Source organism: Coturnix japonica, chromosome 14 (genome assembly GCF_054131305.1).
Source record: "Coturnix japonica strain WE chromosome 14, WE-NBRP24, whole genome shotgun sequence".
NCBI lineage: Eukaryota > Metazoa > Chordata > Aves > Galliformes > Phasianidae > Coturnix > Coturnix japonica.
The window spans coordinates 7,038,656-7,058,550 of NC_140676.1; the positions used below are offsets into that span (position 1 = coordinate 7,038,656).

Genomic DNA, 19,895 nt, shown 5'->3' on the forward strand with positions numbered 1-19,895 from the left:
ATCGAGGGGGACCCCTCCGGGGGGTTGTCTGGGAGGGGGCGATGCCCTCCCGAAGCTGTCGGACGGGGCCCGGACGGGGCAGAGCCGCTCTCCGCTTCGCAGACGGTGTCAAAGCCCAAGTTCAAGTCCACGCCGAGGGGCTCTGCCCCGGGATTCCCGGCTCCTTCCCATCCTCCGCCTTTTGTTCGCCTCTGACAATTGCTCTTTATTTCTTACACACCCCCCAGCCTCCCCCCACCCCCCCGCCTTCCCGCACTTGGCACCGTTTAGCTGTCTGCCTGCAAACTTAACAACCCCGGTTCTTGGTATAAGCACTCCAATTCCCCCTCTTTCCCCGTATAAACGCAGCTCTCCCCGGGTGCGGCCCCCCCGGCTCCACGCACCGGTCCCGGCCCGTCGGGTACAGCCGCGGCCGGAGCGAACTTCCTGCTCAGACACACGGGAGCGAACCGGATCCACACAGCCCCCCCCGGAGCCGCCCCCAGGCTGTGCTGCCCCGGGACAGCGCTCAGGTAAGGGACCCCCACCCCACTGGTGTGTTGGGGCGCTGACACGGGCACGTTTATGGGCTATCTTTCTGCGTCCACCCTCCCCCCCCCTCTGCCACCGTCTAGAATAAAACATCGCACGGAGGTTGTGCTCCCCCCCAGGCCCGGGGCTGCCTGGCGCTGCCTGGCGGGGAAGGTCGGGAGGCCACGGAGACTTCCCCAAACTTCCCGTGCTCGGCCTCTCTCCGCCCCCTCGGGAGGGGAACACCCACCTCGAAGCGGGCCGCTTGGCTCAAGGGGGACCCCGGCGAGAAGGCACCCCCGACGGCCTCGCACCTGCAAGCCGGAGCCGTCGGGGCACCGGGCCCGCTGCTGGCGGAGCGGGAGGGTACTGAGCTCCCGGCGGGGCAAACCCCAGCCCCGGGTTCCTGCAGCCCGAGGGACGGGGAGGAAGGGGGGGCAGCCCTCGGCACAGCCCCTCGGGCCGTCCGGTGCTGTCGGGGTGCCCATGGGGAGCACGGCACCAGGCGGGGTGCGCCGTCGGGGGGCACGGGGCCGTGGTTGTGCCCTCTTCCAGATTTGGTTTTCGGCTGAATTTAGTTTTATTTTTGAAGGCAAAGTTGGGTGAAGGAAATGAAATGAAGCTTTCCTCCCGGGATTAAAACAGAGAAAAGAGAAGGAAAGAACGAAAATACCTTAATTAGGGAGAGGGGACGGGATTTGGGAGGAGGAATAAAATAAGGGTGTTGAAAGGCTGCGGGTTATGGTGTGGGGAAGGCAGAGGGGTCCCCGGGTGCCAGGACACTGCCCCACTTCGGGCACAGCACCGCGGTTCCCTTCTGCGGAGCTTCGGGGCGGGGCGGCCCTGCGCGCATCCGTAGAATGTCACATAGCTCAGCAACAGAGCGCGTAGCAATCCGGTGTCATAAAATACAGCATAACATGTAAATAGCGCTGTGCCGTATTATAGGGATGTAGCGCTCGGCTCACGGCTCTGTGCTGTGCTCCCACCAACGCGGCCCCCCCCGGGGGCTGCTCCAGTGACTGGGTGCCCCATTTTCACCCCGTTGATGCCCGGACCGGGATCGCACCGTTTCCGCGCAGGCAGCGGGGACCCCGCGCATCTTTCCCCACGGCCGCGATCCCGGTGGGCTGCGGGGGGAGGTGGGGGTTTGGGGGGGGGGGGGTCCTGGGGGGTCGCGGGGTGCAGCCCCACCCTCATCGCTCCCCTTTGGGCGCTCACTAAATCACAGCGCAGCACTCCGAAAGGGCGCACGTTTGAAAATCGCAGCATTGTGGCACATCGGGGTGTGGACACGCCTGCTATGAAGGGAGGGAAAGGGAGGGGGGATGTGGCTTTATTAGTATTTTTTTTTTTTCTGTAGCTATTAAAAATATGAAAGAAAGAAAGAATGAAAGAAAAAGAGCAAAGGTGCCTCCGAATTTCATCCCATTCTTGCGTTCCCCCCCTTTGCTGCTGGAATAGGGTCCCACCCCCGTGTCAGCACACACGGCTATTTTGCCCTCTCAGCGGACGAACGGGGGGGGGGACAAATCACCTCCGGGTCCCCACCCGCGCCCTCGGGGCACCCGCAGCTGTCCCGCAGTGCCCCGGTGGCAGCGGCCGGGCCGGCGTCGGGGCCCCTCGGGGGGATAGAAGGGGCTTTTCCACCTCCCCAACAGGATCGGTCGGAAATCAGAAATCCCCCGCGCATGGAAACGGCCCTTCCCCGGCGGGGGGGAGGAGGGGAAGGACGGATGGAGGGATGGAGGGGGAAGGAGGGATGGAGGAGGGCGGGAGGGGGGAAGGGTGCCGCGCCCCTGATTGGCTGTTTCAGCACAAAATCCGGCGCTGGGTTTGAGGGGAGGGGGCCCGGGGGATGTCTGGGGGCAGAGGTGGGCGCCCCCCGGCCCCCCCTCCCGGCAGCCATTTTGTGGCATTGCTCTGCCGTCGTGCCAGGGCCGGGGGTGACCCGGCGCAGCGCTTTGCCCTCGGTGGGGCTCGGGGTTGGGGGTAGTTCGGTGCCACGGTGGGAAATGTATTCCCTCGGCCGCCACGCTCGCCCATTGACAGAGATAAACATGCAAATGAAGCGATTTGCATGTCATTAGCATACAGGCAGATTGGGGGGGGAGGGGCTGCCTGTATGTGCGCACTGCAGCGTGTGGCAATGCAACACCCAAACAGCCATTGCCGAAGGCTCCTGGCAGCGGCACCTGCGGGCCCCGATTCGCCCCGTGGTTCCCCCTTATCCCCCGATGCGGGCACAGCTGGGCCCCCCCGGGCCCCTCCACACCCTGTGCTCGGTGCCCCTTTCCCGGCCGGGTGCGGCCCTGTGTGGCACAGGGACAGGCAACAGCGATATGGCAGAGCTGAGGCAACGCGATCTTGGGGCTATTTCCCTATTTCCCCATCGTGCACGGGAACAGAGGAGCTGGGGGGCTCCGTTCGGCCGCCGCCCATTGCAACCCCAAATAGCGCTGGGAAAGGAAATAAAAACCCGCGGTGATGCGGGCAGAGCGCGGCCCGGGCTGTGAGCAGGGTCAAGCAGAGGGTTCTGAGAGTCCCCGGGGCTGGGGGACATCGGGGTGCAGCCCTCGGGGTCCACCCACCTCGGGGTACCCGCACCCCGGGGTACACACACCGCGGTGCCCCCTCAGGTGCGGAGCATCCATCCCTTTGGGCACCGGGCACTCGGCACACGAGGCCGTTAGCGCACACCCCGCGGGTACCGCTCGCCCTACACTCGGAGTGTCCCCCCCCGGCCCCGCACCCCATTCTCTGCCGGCTGCGGTGCGGGGGGCAGCAGCCACACGGTGCCCTGTGCGCAGCCCCGCGGGTTTTCGTTGAGGTGGGATCAGCTCGCGGCTTCCTGCCCGCATTGGGCCGCGGAGCGAGGAAAAAGCATCGGGGGGAGAATCCAGCCCGATAGGGGCGAATGTCAAAGGTGCCCGACGCGCTTCTCCCCCAAATCCCGCGCCTCAATGCGGGATCTCAGCGGGCAGCGGGCAGCACCCGTTCCTTGCCCGACTCGGGGCAGCGCTCCGCAGCCCGGGACCGTCCCCATTCGGGGCTCACTTCGATAGGGACGATCCCTTTTCCCTCAATCTCCTCGTACGTCCCACAGCAGCCGCTCCCCGTGGGCACAACGCGGCTGCGGCCGCTGAGAGGGAACGAACCCCGCAATTCTCTGCGGTGCGGAGCTGCGGCTCCGGGCTGACACCGCTTCGCGTGGAACGACCGCACCGCTCCTGCGTCCCCGCACGGCAGAGGAAAGCGCCGAGCAATTGGTTTTCCAAAACCATTTGTAACGTTTCAAGTGTATCCATCTCCCGTTTCCCCCCGTGTTTCCTCGGGAGGACACGGAGCAGAGCAGGAGCGAATTGTGACTGCTGCAAATTCCTCCCAAACAGAGTTAACAGATCATCGTCACAAATAATGCCGCCTCTTTTCTCAGCGACTCGATGCACGATCCGAACTTAGAAACACCGTTTTGTTTGTCGGTTTATTATTATTTTATATATATATATAATGTACCCGAAATCTAATTTTCTTAAGCTTAGGCAGCCCTGCGGAATAACCCCGAATAACAGCCAGAATTTCTCTTTTTAAAACGACCAATATACGTGTATATATTTCTGGTTAGCTCCACATTAGGCGAAGCCTGCGGGAGAAGCGCTGTGGGAGGACAATGCCGAGCGGGGCTGGACGTGTCCGGCGGACACGACTTAACGGGATTCATCTTTTTTAATTGCAGTCCCGAGCCAGAAAATTCGGTAACCAACGCGGGGTCGAAAAGAGCGATTCCCGGGGACGTGCGGGGCTGCTCCGCCCCGCTCACCCCTTCTCCGTCCCTTCGGTTTTGTTTATTTTGACGCTGATAATTTCTCCTCTTGCCCGATTGTTTCCGGGAGAACGACTGGAGAGGCGCCGCACGGACAGTGCCGGGCTTGGGGGAGTGCAGAACAAAGTTTATTAGTGCCGTGGGTGGGGGTGCGGGATGTGTCCCGGCTCTACGGAGCAGTTCCCGTGTGTGGGTCCGGCGCTGGCTCTGGGCGCGCACACAGCGGTGCTGGACACAGCCCGCACGCAGCGCATCCCCTGCCCCGCCTTTGGGGCCAGCGCCGGTTAACGAACGGGAACCGTATCTGTGTCGGTTCTCTACGGCTGGGGCCGAGCAGGGCGAGCCCGAGGCTTTGCCGTCCCGTTCCGCCATCGGGGCCCGGCGGGGCTTCGCACGGGGCAGGGCCGGGGATGCTCTTGTCTTCCCGGCAGCCGCGCATCCCGGCACCGGAGAGGGCGGGGGGGGATCCCGGCTGCCTTTCCGTCCCCTATAAACCTTTCCCCCTCGCAGGCAAATTCATCCTGCTCTGTGCTCGGCTCCTGTGCCCGCGTGCATCCCGTTGGGTAAAGGGAAAGGAGCGGAGCCCGGCAGCACCGCGAGCATCCGGCGGGACGCGCCCGGGGAAGCGCGGAGCCCCGCGGAGCCGCGCCCCGACGGACGGCCCCGCCCGCCCCCTCCTGTCCAGGGTCCTGAAAGCGGCCGCTCGACCGGAGCCGGCAGCTCCGACGGGGCGGGCTCGGGCTGTACCCGTCGGGACGCGGGGCTCCTCTCCGCCGCGTTCATCGGGAGAACCACCGGTTCTACGGGAGGGAAGACGGGGCTGCAGCTGTAGCGCTGCCCCGACGGCGCGTTTCCATCAGCTATTCTTCCCCGATTTACTGCTTGTCACCGGCGACTCAATGCGTTCCCCGCTCTTTGGGACTTGCCCCGCCACCCCCCGCCCCGGGGCCGTGCGGAGCCGGCCCGACCGCTCCCCCCCATTTCCCCCCCCCCAGCCACACGGCGCTGCCCCGCGGTTCGCTCCATGCGCACCACCGCAGCCCCGCCGGCTCCGGGGAAGTTCAAGAAGTTGGTTGGCCCCACTCCCTGTGAGTGAGCCAGCCCAAACATCAGTGTCTGCCCCGGAATATTTCACCGTCGGGGAGCGGGAGGGGGGGAGAGACAGCTTAAAAAAAAAATAAGCCCCCTCGGGCTCTAATCTCCCATGCATCGTTACAACTGTCCGCAGCGAGGCGGGGGAGGCCGGGCTGCAATTAGCTATAGAGCCGCTCGCCTTGCAAACAGAGGGGCTCGGATTATTGCAAATTCATTTCTATTTTCCAGGCCAGCGCTTGTATTCTCTGTTAGCATAAGAATAGAGCCAGGCCCTGTGAACTCCTCCGACCTACTGACCCCTCTCCCCAGAAATGAATAGCAGCACTTTCCGTCCCCCCCCCTCGTCAGCCTCTCCAGCAGACTCGAGCCACGGCCTAAATTCCTAATCAGGGTAATTTAATATATCTTAAGCCCCTGGCTGCTTTATTTTCGCTCCTTTTTTTAGTTTGTTTTAGGCATTCACCGGCTCTCACCCCGTCATTAGAGATCCTTATTTGACGGATATAAGAAGCTGTTATGAGACTACAAGTCTCTTTTTATCTTCTAAATAAGCTGTGCTTCCCTGTAATTAGAATGGTATTCCCAGCCTTTGAGGCCTTTCAGGACCGCCTAACAAAAAACTTGCAGGAGATGAATAATCCCGAAGGACAAACTCCCGTCCCAAGTGAGAAGCTGGGAAAGCAGCAGCGCCCGGCGCGTCCTGCTCCGTGCTGTCCCCGTGTCCCATTGTCCAATCCTGCGGGGATCCCATGGAACCCTCGGAGCGAGCACAGCGCCTTCTCCCCACTGCACCTCGCGGCCATCACAGCCCAAACGCACCGGGCACCACAGCCTTATCCCCCCCCCCGGCTCCGTGTCGCCATCTCCTCCCCATCCCGCGGGTCCCTGGCCGCCCCGTCGTGCCGTCGAGGGGATCGCACCAGCGCCGCTCGGCTCTCATTGGCCACCTCGGACTGACGACGTGCTCCCAGGCCCTACCGATTGGTTTTGCTCTGTGGCATCACGATTGTTCGACGGGGCTCCCCGCCGCGGTGGGGGGGGAGTTCGCTCCCAAAGCGCTTTACCCCGTCCCGGCTCTAATCGGTGGGGGAAGGGAGGGAATATCTGCCCCGACGGCGCGCACAGCTCTGCCTGCTGGGACGGGGAGGACGCCGCGATGATGGGCACAACCCGTCCTTCCCCACCTGCTTTGTGTGCCCAAGCAGCTCTGGAGGTTTCGGGGGGGAAAAAAAATCACACACACATATATATATATATATATATATACATATATAAAATAGATGTGAAAATGCGGGGAAAGTGGCTTTGGGATAATTAGCCTTCTTGATGTGGTTGGAGAGTTATCTAATCCAGAGGAGCCTAAAGGCATCATTACGGAGACAATATTTCAGGAAATCCAATTCATTGGAGCAAAAATATGACATTCATTTTGCTGGTTATGTTATTACAAATATCCTTCAAAGCCGACATTTCACGCCCCCCCCCCCAGCCCCCCTCCAAAAAAAAAAGAGGAGGGGGAAAAAAAAAAAAGGGAAAAAAATAAGGAAAGAAAATGACCAGACGAAGAGCCCCCAAGATACGGACTGTAAACGGAGGAAGAGGATTCTGAGCACAGGACCCGCGCTGAGCAAAATCGGGGGCTGGAGACTGGAGGGAACCCCTGAGAGAGCAGAGGGTTTGGAGGCGGGGGGGACAGAAACGACAAGGAGAGGGAAAACCTCCCGGCCCCAAACACGGGACACCTGCGCTGCAGCTGCCCGGCTCTATGGGGCTGCCCATGACTCGCCTTGAGCCAGCGGTGCGCGCTATTTCCAGCCCTGCTTCACTTTCCTTCGCAGGGTTTTGGAGCCGAGCGTTTTCCGTGCTGAACAGCCGGGCTGTCGTTTCCCACTGCCCGCTTCCCTGTCTCCGAGGCAGCAGAAGCGCAAGTACCAGCAGTGATACTGGTGTCACTGGTGCGCGGCTGTGAGGCTCTGCGGGAAATGCCCTCCCTCTTCCCCTCTGGCTGCGGAGCTTCCCGAGCTCTCTCTGCCCAGCCCCGGCCTTTTTCCCGTGTCCCTTTCGGTGCTGCCGATGGCCGTCGGTGTCTCTCGGCGTTGAGGTTCTCTGAGTCTTTTCGAACCCTTCAACGAAATCTGCTTCCCGCAGCACCCCTCGTCTCCCACCCGCATCCCGCCCCGCCGCGCAGCTCTATGCGGGGGCACGGACACGCGCGGCCTGCCATTATTTGGCTCGCTTCGCGTGTTTTTATGAGAAATACGTAGAAAACGTGGGAAGGAACGTCGTTTCCCGTCCCTAAAGAGACGCTCCGGCAGCGGCAGCGTGATCCGGGCAGACCGGGACCGGGCCCGTCCCGATGGGGCTACGGCGGGGGTCGCTCCCGAACCGCGCCCATCCCGGCTCCTCCAGCTGCTGCCAATTCTCTTCCAACTCGCAGCCCGGTTGTTTTGTTTAATTAAACTCAATGTCAGTGTTAATTTTCCGCCTGGCCGGGCAGCCCTGCCTTTGCCGAAGCCGGCGTGTTGGTTACAGATGTCAGTACGCCCCGTCGGGGCCGCGCCGTGCCTGCCACGCGTGTCCGCGGCCGCGGGGCCATCGTCGGGGCCGGGAACTGCAGGGCTGGGCAGGGCTTCCCTCGCAAAGCCCACAGCCGTGGGTCGGTCCTGCATGTGCGAGCAGGGTGGATAAGCTGTGTTTCACAAGTCTTGTAATGGAGGTGTGTGTGTTCCCCTGCAAAGCATCCCTCTGGGAAACGTATTTTGGGAGGAGTGAGTCTGTCTCACCTGGTGCTTTAGGAATGAGATCCCTTCACGAGGTGCTGCCCCGGCTTGGGGGTGAGCAGGGGATCCCAACCCCGTGGCAGTTCAAGGATGAGCCACTTTCTCCACACATGCATCTTAGGGCACAGTGCGATGGCAGAGAGCAACGTCCCCTCCTGCTGCCATCACAGAGTAGAGCCCCCCACCAGCTCCCTTCCAGCAGCCAGACACCTCTCTGCTCTTCATTTCTCGAATATTTTCCCAACCTCCCTGAACGTTCTGTCCCTACACCCTCTGCTGAATGCTGCTCCCCTTGCTGGGCACGCAGTGGCACATCCAGTGCCCTCTGCTGCTGAGCCAAGCAGTGAATAAGAAGTGCCCGTTCACCTTCTCTCTCCATTCATGCTTGCACCATCCACTCTCTCACCCTCCTCAGCCACTCTTTTTTTGTAGGCTGAGAAGTCCCAGTTTACGGCATTACTGTGGCTGTTCCATTGCTGGGCAAGCAATGGGATTGTTTTCTCTGCCCATGCTCAACATGGGATCCCCCTCTTATTTTAAGGCTGAGTTCATTGGCACAGAGAGATCCTTTTTCCTGGCACAGAAAGACCTTCCTACGCCCCTCTGCACAGTGCCACATTGTACCAGCACTGGATACTGTCACTGGGCTGCTCGTTCCTTTCCCAGCCCCTCCTGAGCCCCCCAAGCACTGCCGAGCTCCGCCGCGGGAGCCCCAGGTTTTGTTACACCACTTTGTCTCCTAACTTTTACCCGGTTATTCATTCCCGAGCTGCTTTTCAAACCTCAGTTTGCAGCGACAGGACTGGCCTTATTTACCAAACAATCAGGTTTGTTGCTGTTTCGACTCATTCTTTGTTACAATTTCTATCTGTTTTCCCCATTAAACTCGGGATGTTGTGATTTTCCGGACCCCCCATAGAGCCCTTTTTCGGCAGTTGGCGATCCTCCATTCCCATTTACAAAGACCGATTCACGCGGGAGGTACAATCCAGCTCCTGAAATACCCATTTCATATTTAAACCCTTCTAAAACTCTGGTGTAAATCTCATCTTTTGTCACTATTTATTTAGGTGTGAGCAGTTTTACAACCTTTCTGACCACTATCCAGCCTGTGAGCACACCCAGCTCCCATTAGAAAGCTCCTTGGTGGGGTATTTCAGTGGGGTCCTGTTGACGATTACCAGCATAGGGAATCCATCTGATTCCCTCCCTCTGCCTGCCACCCAGTTCTGCCTGCTCGTCCACCTCTGGGGCTTCCATTTGCCATTGGCAAAGTGCTCTCAAAAACCTCTTTGTTTACACCCGCGTTGAAGTTGCTCTGTTCATGCTCCTTTGGATTTTCATCCACATCCCCACGGGTACCGATAGGTGCTGACTGGCTTGGGGGTCGATGGGGTTTGTGAGAGCTGCGCCCCACACATTTGGGACTATTTGAGTGGAATTACCACTGCTTTCTTTGATGCCATCTCCCCCATCCCAATGTCACATCCAAGGATGCATCTGGAGGGGATTTACTCTCTCTATGTCTCCCCCAGATTTGGGTCCCACTGGGGCACAAGCCATGAGTTCACAGCCCCGATTTCAAGGCAGCGTCTCAGTCCAGGGGGAGATGCTGAGCTCTGAGCACAGAGCCCTTGGCCAGCATCCACCTCCCCCAACCCCCCCCCCCGGATGGAGGTGCAGGTGTAAAAGCGTCAGAAGAGAAAATAGCACCCACAGCAATAGGCCCAGTGGTATTGAAACCGCTCGTAAACAAAGCCACTTGAGTGGAGAGTATTCAGAGAGACCAACAGCCGCAGGAAACTATAATTACGTTTAAATATTGTTAGCATCATTATCTTTTATCCGCGATCAGATTAAAACAATTATGGCATTTTCAGGAATTGTCCTGGCATTCTCTTGACCGGCGTTATCTGTCAGGCAGGAAATGTGATTTTCTCCCCGCTCACTGGGAGAGGTGCCAGCACACCGGGAGGAGCAAGAACCAGTGCAAGTCCCCATCTGATGGAGAAAACCTCTTCCATCCCATTCCCTGTCATAGGACTCTATGCTGCTGCCCCATTGCTTGGAGTTCCCATTGCTCTGGGTTGCCCAACGTGGGGCCGGGTGGCAGGGAGCAGCCAGGGGATGTTGTCCCATGCTGTCAGGGATGTTGGGTGTGCTGGGGTGGTGGGTTCGGCAAACACGGCTCCGTGCCTGAAAGCTGTGGTGAGCAATTTACCCGAGGAACTCATTTCAGGAGATCTAGTCTAAGTTAATTAAAGATGGCTGGCTGGGGTCATCGCCTTGGCAACAATTAAGGGCAGGAAAGACGCCTCATTAGTAATAGTTTTTAACAAAAACCATAATTTTTCATATCGAGACAATCCCAGGCACATGAAGCGATGGGGACAGGGACTCGTGCTTTTTGTCTGTCTGTCTTTCCTCACTCATGGGACAGCCATCACCACCACCTCGCAGAGCTTTCCTGCTCACCGTGGGCATGGATAGCACCAGGGACAGCTCCTGGTGGCAGTGCCACCCCCAGCCAGCGCCAGGCTCTGCTCTCCCAGCTGCGTTTGTTCTTCTATGCACCCCCCCCCCCAACCTCCCCCCCACACACCTTGTAATCCAGAAATCTTAATGCCAGGCTGGGCAGAGCAGCTTTATTTTCTACTTAATTAACTGTCATCCCGTGATTGATCAATTAATGATGGAGCCATGGCGGCAGTGCTCTGGGAGCTGGTGCATGAGGGCCAGGCTGAGGCTCCCACTGCCCTGGTGCCCCACTGCAAGCCCGTGCCAGCTCCTCTCCTGACAGCAGAGGGTGAGGTGACGGATGGGGGATCCCTTTCTCTCTACAAATTCGGCCCTTAGCAGGGAGGAGGAGTGGTGCCTGGGGTGATGCTCTGTCCGCATCTGACAGCGGGGGGCCGCCACTGCCTCCTCTCTGCCTCCTCCGCCTCCTCCTCCTCCTCCTCCTCCTCCAAAGTTGCACAAATGGCTCAAACAGGAGGGATAAATATAAACTCCCTTCAGATATCCATAGAAACAGAGCTGGAGATGGAAGACCCCATGCAGCTAGAACCTTCCTCCTCCTTCCCACACACTGCTATTCCCAGCGTTATTCCAGAGCCTTTTATAAAACCAGGAGAGCTGGGCAGAGACCATGAGCAATCACCAGCAAAGTGCTATCAGAGAGACCCCAGATTTATCCATCACCCTCACAAACCGACACATACAACCACACACCGCACCTACAGCACTGCTGCAGTTGACCTGTACACAGTTTTAGGAACTGGGATGTGTTGGTTCAGACCCTGCACCCATAACACAAAACTGAACTACCCAAAGCAAGCAGCTTGTTCTCCCCAGGCGCTCCAGATTTGGGTATTCATCTCATTACATCACTGTGCACACACCAGGCCCACACAAGCACACATCCAACCATGCACGGACAGCCAGGATAAGACCTTATTTAGTAGTACATCACTATGCTATTTTCTTTTTTTTAATTAAAGCTCCAAAATGCTCATTGTTGACAACACACACAGTGCACCTGAGCCCAGGAATACCCCCAGGTTGGAAAGCAGCTATGGAAAATACCAATAACTATTGGCATTTCCTCACCTCCCAAACCCAACCCAATATAATTATGCACATTTATGGAGAGAAGACACTGGAAGAGGCAAAAGAGAAAACGTGTTTCTCCATATAGCCTACTCCTGAGATCCCAATTTGATCTGTGATGGTGCCAGGGAAAGGTCCCCATGCTCAATGTGTTTCCCAACTCAACTTCTGTATGTTTTGGGGCTGTTTTTGCAGCGTGCCATAGCAGAGGACAGAAGGGAGAGAGGGTGGCAAAGCAAATCTCCCTACCAGGGAGCCCTTGGCGATACAAGGAGAAAAAGTAGCTGGAGAAATGAGGAATGTTTCTGCAAAAGCAGCGGTTGAGGATCCTCGATGCTTCTGCAGCTCCTCTGCCCCAGTTACATCCGTTCCTCTGAGGGAATGCTTATGTGCCAGGGATACTTATGGGATGCTTATATGCCACGTGTAGAAGTGCACAGTCACGTACTTAGGGATTTTTAGCTAAGAGAAGTAAGGTACCAGGCTGCCATGCTCCTGCTCACAGATATTTGCAGCTGGCACTGCTGGGTTAAAAACACCAGAATTACAGGTAATGGGGAAACACAGGGACAGGTTGCTTAAAACGCTTTATCAAATTGTTGGACCAATTACAACACTTCAAACATACACCAGAACAGATCCATGTCCTTATCATTCATGTGCTGGGAGCAGACTCTGTCCATGCTGGCTCTGTCTCTGTGCTACAGCCCCGCAGGAGGAGCGTGGTGCCCATGTGTATAATGCAACCGGATCCTAAAGGTGCTCCGAGCCAGAGCCATTTAAACCCAATTAACAATCTGCAAACCACTCCAGCCCTCGCTATTCATTAGGCAACCACAAAGAAACTTTATTTTAGAGTTGCAGCCCATTTTTTTTTAATATATTTTTTTTTTTTTTCAGAGGGAAACTTTTTAAATATGTAATTGGCTCTGGGAACCGGGACCCAAAGGGGTTGCAAAAGCAAGGGAAGCAATTGCCTTAATCAGTCCAAGATCCCTGATTTATTTATGTATTTATTTCTATTTCAAAGCGGTGCTGCTCATCATATCAGGGCCTTTAGAAGCACAATTATTCTCCCGACACAAGCCCTAACCTAGGCTGTGATTATTTGCCTTGCTGAAAGGCGGTGTTCCCCCCCCAGCCGCCCTCCCCATGCTCTCGGGGTGGTTTCGGAACCCCCCACCAAACCTCGCATTTCGGCAGCATCAAAGAACGGTGCAAATGTGGAAGCCAGAACGCTCCTTTCTTCCTTCCCTTTGGCTGTTTTTCAAGTTGCCTTACAGATAAACGGGGCTCCCGGCCTCGCTGCTCGCTGAAGGGACCTGAGGTCACACATAGAATGAGCTGAGCGGCCTCAGCCCAGGTTGGATGGGGTTTAGTGTCTGGGTACAGTGAGAAATGTTTTGTCAGATACAGAGGGGATGTGCTGCCAGGCAGGGCCTGAATGCATCGGAGAGATGGGAAAGGATGAAGGGGAATGGAACAAAGCAATGATTGGGGTGCACACAGCATGGCGATGCCCGCCCGATCCCAGCCAGAAGGTGTAGGGCTTTGGGTGCAGCACCCGCTGCAAATGTTACCCCATCCCACCCCAGTGCCATCCCGGTGCCATGTGCTGCAGCCGCCCCATCCCCACGGTGTCACCACACCAGGCGCAGGCTGGCAAGAAATTCTCCTCGTGCCCCCCACCCCCTGCACTCCCGCAATGCATATTTTGTGAACGTTTAATTGGCTGCAATTATTAACTAGCACGGACACTGGAAACCTGCCAGTCAGGGAAATAATGAACCGTTTTAATACAAATTCAGCCCATAAACAAACGCGGCTGCGGCCGCCCGATGCTCGGCGGTGATGCTCGAGGAGGGGACTGCAGTGGGAACCACCATTTCCATTGTCCCACTCGGCTCCACATCCCTGGGAACGGCCGTGCCCCAAATCCCCGCTATGGGCACCCCCTGGGCAGCCCCTGTCTGTGGTCCTGGGGGAGAGGGGGGTAGGATGGGGCTCCCCATCTCAGATGGGGGCAAAACTATGGGGATCCTTCAACAAAAGGAGTCTGTGTGCCCCAAAGCTCTGCTGCCGTACTTCTGCTGGGGAAAATATTCCTGCAAAGGTGCAGAGCACGGCCCTGCCGCTTTTGGTTTATTCTAAAAAGGGTGTGATTCTCAAGGCTTAAAAAAAATCTCTTCCCCCCCCTTCCTTTTTTTCCCCCCAGTAAAATGGGCCGATGCTTCTTTTAACTTTCAGTAATTTATAGAAATTAATAAATATATACATATATAATTTGCTACTCGACCCAGATTTTAATAGCACTCAAAATGAACGTCTTGGGGTTTTGTTTTATTTTCTTTCTTTCTTTCTGTTTGGGATGAACTCACTCCCGGATCTGGATCTGGATCACAGAAGCGGTTCTGAATTGATTTAAAATAGACGCTTCCGACCAATGAATTGTTCTGCGTCTGAATGGAGATTAAAACCCTCTCCCTTTTGCACGCAGAAACGTATTTTGCCATTATAAAATCCAGCTAAATTTGGTAGGACGGGGGTATTTAAAATTATGTATGAATTAGTGGCAAGGTGGGGCTGTTTTTCTGCTCTCGGGGCCATTGCATGTGAAGGCGTTTGTGCAGTTGTCTGGGCTCGGCGTATTGATGCCTTCAGCACTGACTCCTTCGCGTGGATTGAGCAACAAGGTAGCAAAGATACAGCATTTAGTAGGCAAAAAAAAAGGAAAAAGAAAAAGAAAAAAAATCAGGCACAATTTATTAAACAGCCACAACGTGACAATAAATAATTTTTACGTCAATCAAAACCTGATTATTGTCACTGAAATTTGGATTGAAAAGATAAAAGCCTGAAAAGGAGAACTGAAATCAAACCACGGAGAAGATCCCGATCCCTTTGTTCTGCGCGATAAATATTTTGGGTGATGGTTTAAAACAGATAATTCTTAATTTGGGGGGAAAAAAGGTTGAATGCGGTAGGCTTGGAGGAAATGTACTAAGAATGATTTACTAAGAAAATATAGGCAGCATAACACACGAGTTTGGGACGCGGGGAGAAAAGCTTTAGCTTTGTAGCAGCAAGGAAAAGGATATATGTTTTTTAATTAAAATAGATGAATACTTCTCAATAATTCCTACTCATGGCAGTGCAATGGTGGGAGAGAGAAAGAACTCAACTCACCACACTCTCCTGTGTCCTTCTGTGCTGGCCAAACAGGCAAAAGAATCACGGGGACACGGTGGCCAAACACGGGCACAGAGGGGCAAAACGCCCCGGGATCAACCATGTCTATCAGCACTGCAAACTTCAAAGGGTTGCCAGCTGCTGTGTGGCTGCTGCAGCACAGTGTGGGGATGGGGATGTGGCTGCCAGGGACACGGCTGGGGATGCAGAGTGATGGCGATGGGTGCGGGCCCTGAAATTATTTCTAAAGGAAACCAAGATGTTTTTTAAATAGTGGGAGGAATTATGTGTTTTCCCACAACCACTTTTGGGTGCTGGAGGAGTGATAGGATTGTTTCCCCAAGAGCAGGGGCCAAGGATGCAGCTGCTAGGAGGCGTCTGCATCTCCTTTTTTACCCCAAAATGAGGATTGTGGAGGGGGTCCTGGGCAGCCCTGGGCTGGGAGAGTGTCCTTCTGCACTGTGCTGCCCTTACCTGCCTGCTTCACGCTGTGGCTTGGCAGCGTGTCCAGATGGCGCCTAATTCAGGGCTGTAATGCTCATATTAAAGCAGAGTGGCAAATGCAGCGACGCTCCACGCGACATTGCAGGCATTCATCCCAACAATGCCTGCTGCCTCCTCACCTCCCTGATATTAGTATGGTAGTATGGGCAGGTTGCGGTTGAACTTGATTATCTTTAACATCTTTTCCAACCTCAGCAATTCTGTGATTCTATCATTCTATTACTATTGTTGTTATTAATATTTTGAAAGGATTTAGGGGCACCACATCAGCAAAGCCACCTATAAACATCCACCTCCATACAGATGCCCAGTATTGGCTATGGGGAGGTGCAGCGATGTCTGTGTTCGCTCCCAGTGCTGATGGATGGGTGAGGAGGACCCAGATGGGGCCGCACGGTTCCCATCAGCCACAATAGTTGGGTGAAGAAGGGACCTGACATCCTCTATTTGTATAAATCATGCCCATAAAAACAGGGGGAAAAAAATAAATGAAGGGGAGATGGCAATGCTTTTAGTGCCAACTCAGTCCCTGGGCTGGAACAAAGCTTTGCCAGCCAGAAATAAATGACGCTGAGTCTAACGGCTCTGAGCCTTTCCCTGGTGCCTGGATGAGATGCAGAGGTGATGGGAAGCAGTGCCTGGGCCTGGTGCTGGTCTGACTGGTGCTGGCAGTGGGGCTGGCAGCCCTGTGGCCCCGCTCATGGGGCTGTGCTGCCGGCGGGCTCCTCTCTCTGTTCAATTGCACAGAGCGCAAATGGAATCGCTCCGCTCGCTGTGTTTGTGGCCACGGGAGTGGAAGAATTACATCGGGCTGAAAATAGTATTTACTTTTACTGATTGAAAAATAGATGTTTGAAAAAAAAAAAAAAAGCAAAAGCAGGAATTGAAACTATAATTACAACAAACCGTATGTAAACTCCCAGGTAAACACTGATTATACTGTGTCATTTCAGCCAGACTTTATTAGCGAGGGAAGAAGAGAATCTTCTCTCTCTCTGCCTGCGGCGGATGCAGCGCAGGATCCCACCTCCTGCCATTGGCAGAGAGCACTTTTCACCCTCAAAAATCCCATCTTTGTGGCCTCTCACCATCCCAGCCATGCACACACATGGGTGAGGTGCTGGGCTCTGTAGGGCTGTGGCTTGGCTGATGAATGGGATGAAGTGCTCTGAGTACGGCACAATGTCATTGTTTTGGGATGAGAAGGGATGGGATGGATGGGATGGGATGGGATGGGATGGGATGGGATGGGATGGGATGGGATGGGATGGGATGGGGAGCCCTGTTTGCAGAATCCCCTTTCCAGCAGGAAGGCTCTAAGCTCAAGGAAGGGCTGGTGCCAGCCCAAGGCTCCATGCACAACCCTGCCAGGCCTTCGCTCTCACCCCATCCCTCAGCTGAGCCCCTTCATCGGAGTGGTGGGAGCAGAGTGGGCACACTGTAACCATGCAGATGGGCACCCAGGTAGCCGAGGCAGCATCTCCCCTTGCTCACAGCCCAGAGCCATTGGGACTTCTGCATCCACTGGGACTGGATGAGATGGAGTCTCACTGTCCCTATGTCAGGACACCGTGGAGGGACTGCATCACCCTCCTTATGCCATTCCCTCGGGCCGAGCCCCGGGGTGTCCTGCTTGCCCTCTGGCTGTGGGATTCAGGGGCAGCGGCACGAAGCCCAGCGCCAGGTACCGCTTACACAACGGGGCCACTTCCAGCTTTGCCATAGTGGCACCCTGTGGCAAAACGCATTACTGCAGCCACCGGGGCCCTGGCAAAGGGACAGGGGGCCGGAGCCGGGGGTGGGAGACGCTCCGAGTGAGGTTCCACTCGGGGAGCGCTCCGTCGGGGAGTGGCTGCGGGGACGGGGACGGAGCTGAGCACCGCGCGGTGCCACCCGGCATCGGGGCAGCGGGACCGGGAGCCGGGGGGGGGGAGACAGCGCTGCCTCTCGGAGCTGGGGGGGCGGCCACGGGAGGCTCTTTGTCTGCCTGTCACGGCTCCAGGCGCTTCCAAGCCACCTCGCGCAGGGCAGGAGCTGTTGTGGAATCTAAATGGGGCTGCCCCGGCCTCTGACATCCCTGCCAGGAGAGATCCATCACCCGGCAGCCCCGTGACAATGAGGAGATTGGGGAAGGGTCACCTCCAGGGGAAGGGCCGCCTTTGCGAAGGGGAGAGTGTGGTTAAGTCCCCACAGTGGAGAAGTAGGGAGGGAGGTGGGCAAGGATGTGGCTGTGCTGCTGAGCAGAGATGGGGAGGGTTATTGACACAGAGGGCACGCTGCTAAAAATGAAATTCTCCCTTCCTCAGGCGGTGTTGACAGAAGAGGATGGGTAGGAGATATCAGCAGCAGACATGTGCGTCCCAGGAGAGGATCTGCAGGACTTTGGGCATCATGCTGGAGAGAGAAATGAGAGCGAGTATGGGGCATCCACAGGGAAAAAAACCTCAAATCCCACATGAGAGCTGGAGGCCCCTGAATCACCAACTCACAGCTTCCCCAGTGCTGGGGAAGGTGAGATGGAGTGAGAAGATCCCTGCACCTGCTGAGCACGAGGCTTTTGGCCCATGCACCCGAAGATGAGATGCGAAAGAAGAGATCCTAGGAGTTTCTGCTATGGGATAGAGCCTGGAGCAGGGATGCTCCACCTTCTGCTGTACTAGGTATCACCATGCAGGATTGTTCCAGCACCCAGAATGTAGGCCTGAAGCTTATCATTTTGAAGCAAAAGCCAATATAGGAAAGAAAACTCATTTCTGGAACAGCTTCAGGTTCAACCCAGGGCACCAGGCAGTTGTTTATAGCAAGTGTTGGGCATGGCGCAGATTCTGGAGATAGGTGTAATTTAAATGGTGCTGAAGAAGTTTTGGGAGGGATTTAGCAGTTCTCAAGCTGCCTCACAAGGGCCAGGGCTGCTGTACACCATGTCCAGCCATCCCAGAGCCCTCTCTGAGGGGAAATGGCACAGACCAGCAGCTTTTGCATGCTGAAAGGATGCTCAGATCTCTCCTCCCATATAGGGAGCACCCATAGTGGTCCATGACCAGTGTGGGGGCTGCTGGTTAGTGATGCCTGTGCCCATCCATGAGGTTCCCCACAAGCTGCATCCCTTTCCCCATGTATGCATTTGTAGACCCCAGCAGATGTAAGGAGGGGGAATGGGCCCTCACTGGGCACTAAGCACAGCTCTGTGCCCCCCTCTGCCCCCATGATCAGCACCTCTGCCTGCTCTGCCCTCCCTCTGGCTGTCCTCACACCTGCAGACAATTGGGTCCCCAGCCACCCCCACTTCCCTCCTCCTTCCAAGCTCCCCTCAGCTGTCTTGAAGCCGTATCTGAAATATGCGGTATGTAGGAGGAGAAATTCAGTCTGACAGCAGTTTAAAACACTGCACTACTTGGCAGATTTAAATGCTATTTTAAATATAAGCTATGACACAACGGACAAAAATAGCATTGAAAATACCCTGTCATGTTCCATATTGCGAGGAGTAGAGAAGCAGACCAGGCTAGAAAGGAGCACAGAAAGAGGCCAGATGGAGAAGAGAGGTTATTTTGTTTGTTTTTAAGGAAATGGGATAAATGTATTTTGCATGTGACCAGGTGAAAGTGCGGTAGGGAACACGGAGCCAAAGCCAAATAAATAAACAAAGAAACAAATAAAGGAAATAAACGTTCTCATGAAAATCTAAGTGTTGTGTTTCATGTGGGATCTGCCGAGCGGGTTTGCTGGCAAATACTGGGGTGAGAATGTATTTATCAGTGAGCTGGTAACACCCAATGCCAGCAGCGCCAGGCTGCTATCGGGCTGCATTTGGTCACCTCTGAGCCTTTTCTTATTAATGTTTTATTCTACAGTTTAAAAGGAATTTGATCTGCTCAAGACAAAAGAAAAAGATCCCCTAAAATAGCTGGAAGTGACAACCTCAGGCGCTGTGGGATGTGGGGCAGCTCTCCTCCCAGCTCCTTATCTCCACACATGCAGATGTATGGGGGCAGGACATGCAACACCCTCCCTCTTTGGTCTTGTGCCAGAGAAGCAGATTTCTGCTGTGGCAGAGCCAGGTGCCCATGGTGTGGGTGCTCCATCCCCCCATCCCAAAGCAGAGCATGGCCAGCACACTTCAGCACGCTGCAGAACACAGGCTTTTGGGGCAGCACCATGCAGGGAATGAGAGAGGAGGAAGCTTGCTAAGCTCCCAAATGGCACCGTGACCTCCTCAGGCTCAGAGTTAAGATGTCTGTCAGAGAAAGGCACCCACATCACTGCATCTCTGTGAAGACTTCAGAAGCCTCCAGGGGCTGGGATCTGGGTCCTCGTGCCCCATATGTCTGCAGGGTTTCCTGGGCACTGCAGCCACGCAGGCACAAACAGCAGCAGAGATGCTG

General features: G+C 55.8%; 1 long non-coding RNA gene across 1 annotated transcript; it reads left to right on the plus strand.

Annotated features, from left to right (window-relative positions):
- The first annotated feature begins 50 nt into the window (after positions 1–50).
- Positions 51–19,193, plus strand: LOC146758444 (uncharacterized). The gene is made up of 2 exons (XR_014934169.1): positions 51–512; positions 17,817–19,193. It is a non-coding gene; the product is annotated as an uncharacterized LOC146758444 (long non-coding RNA).
- The last annotated feature ends 702 nt before the right edge of the window (positions 19,194–19,895 follow it).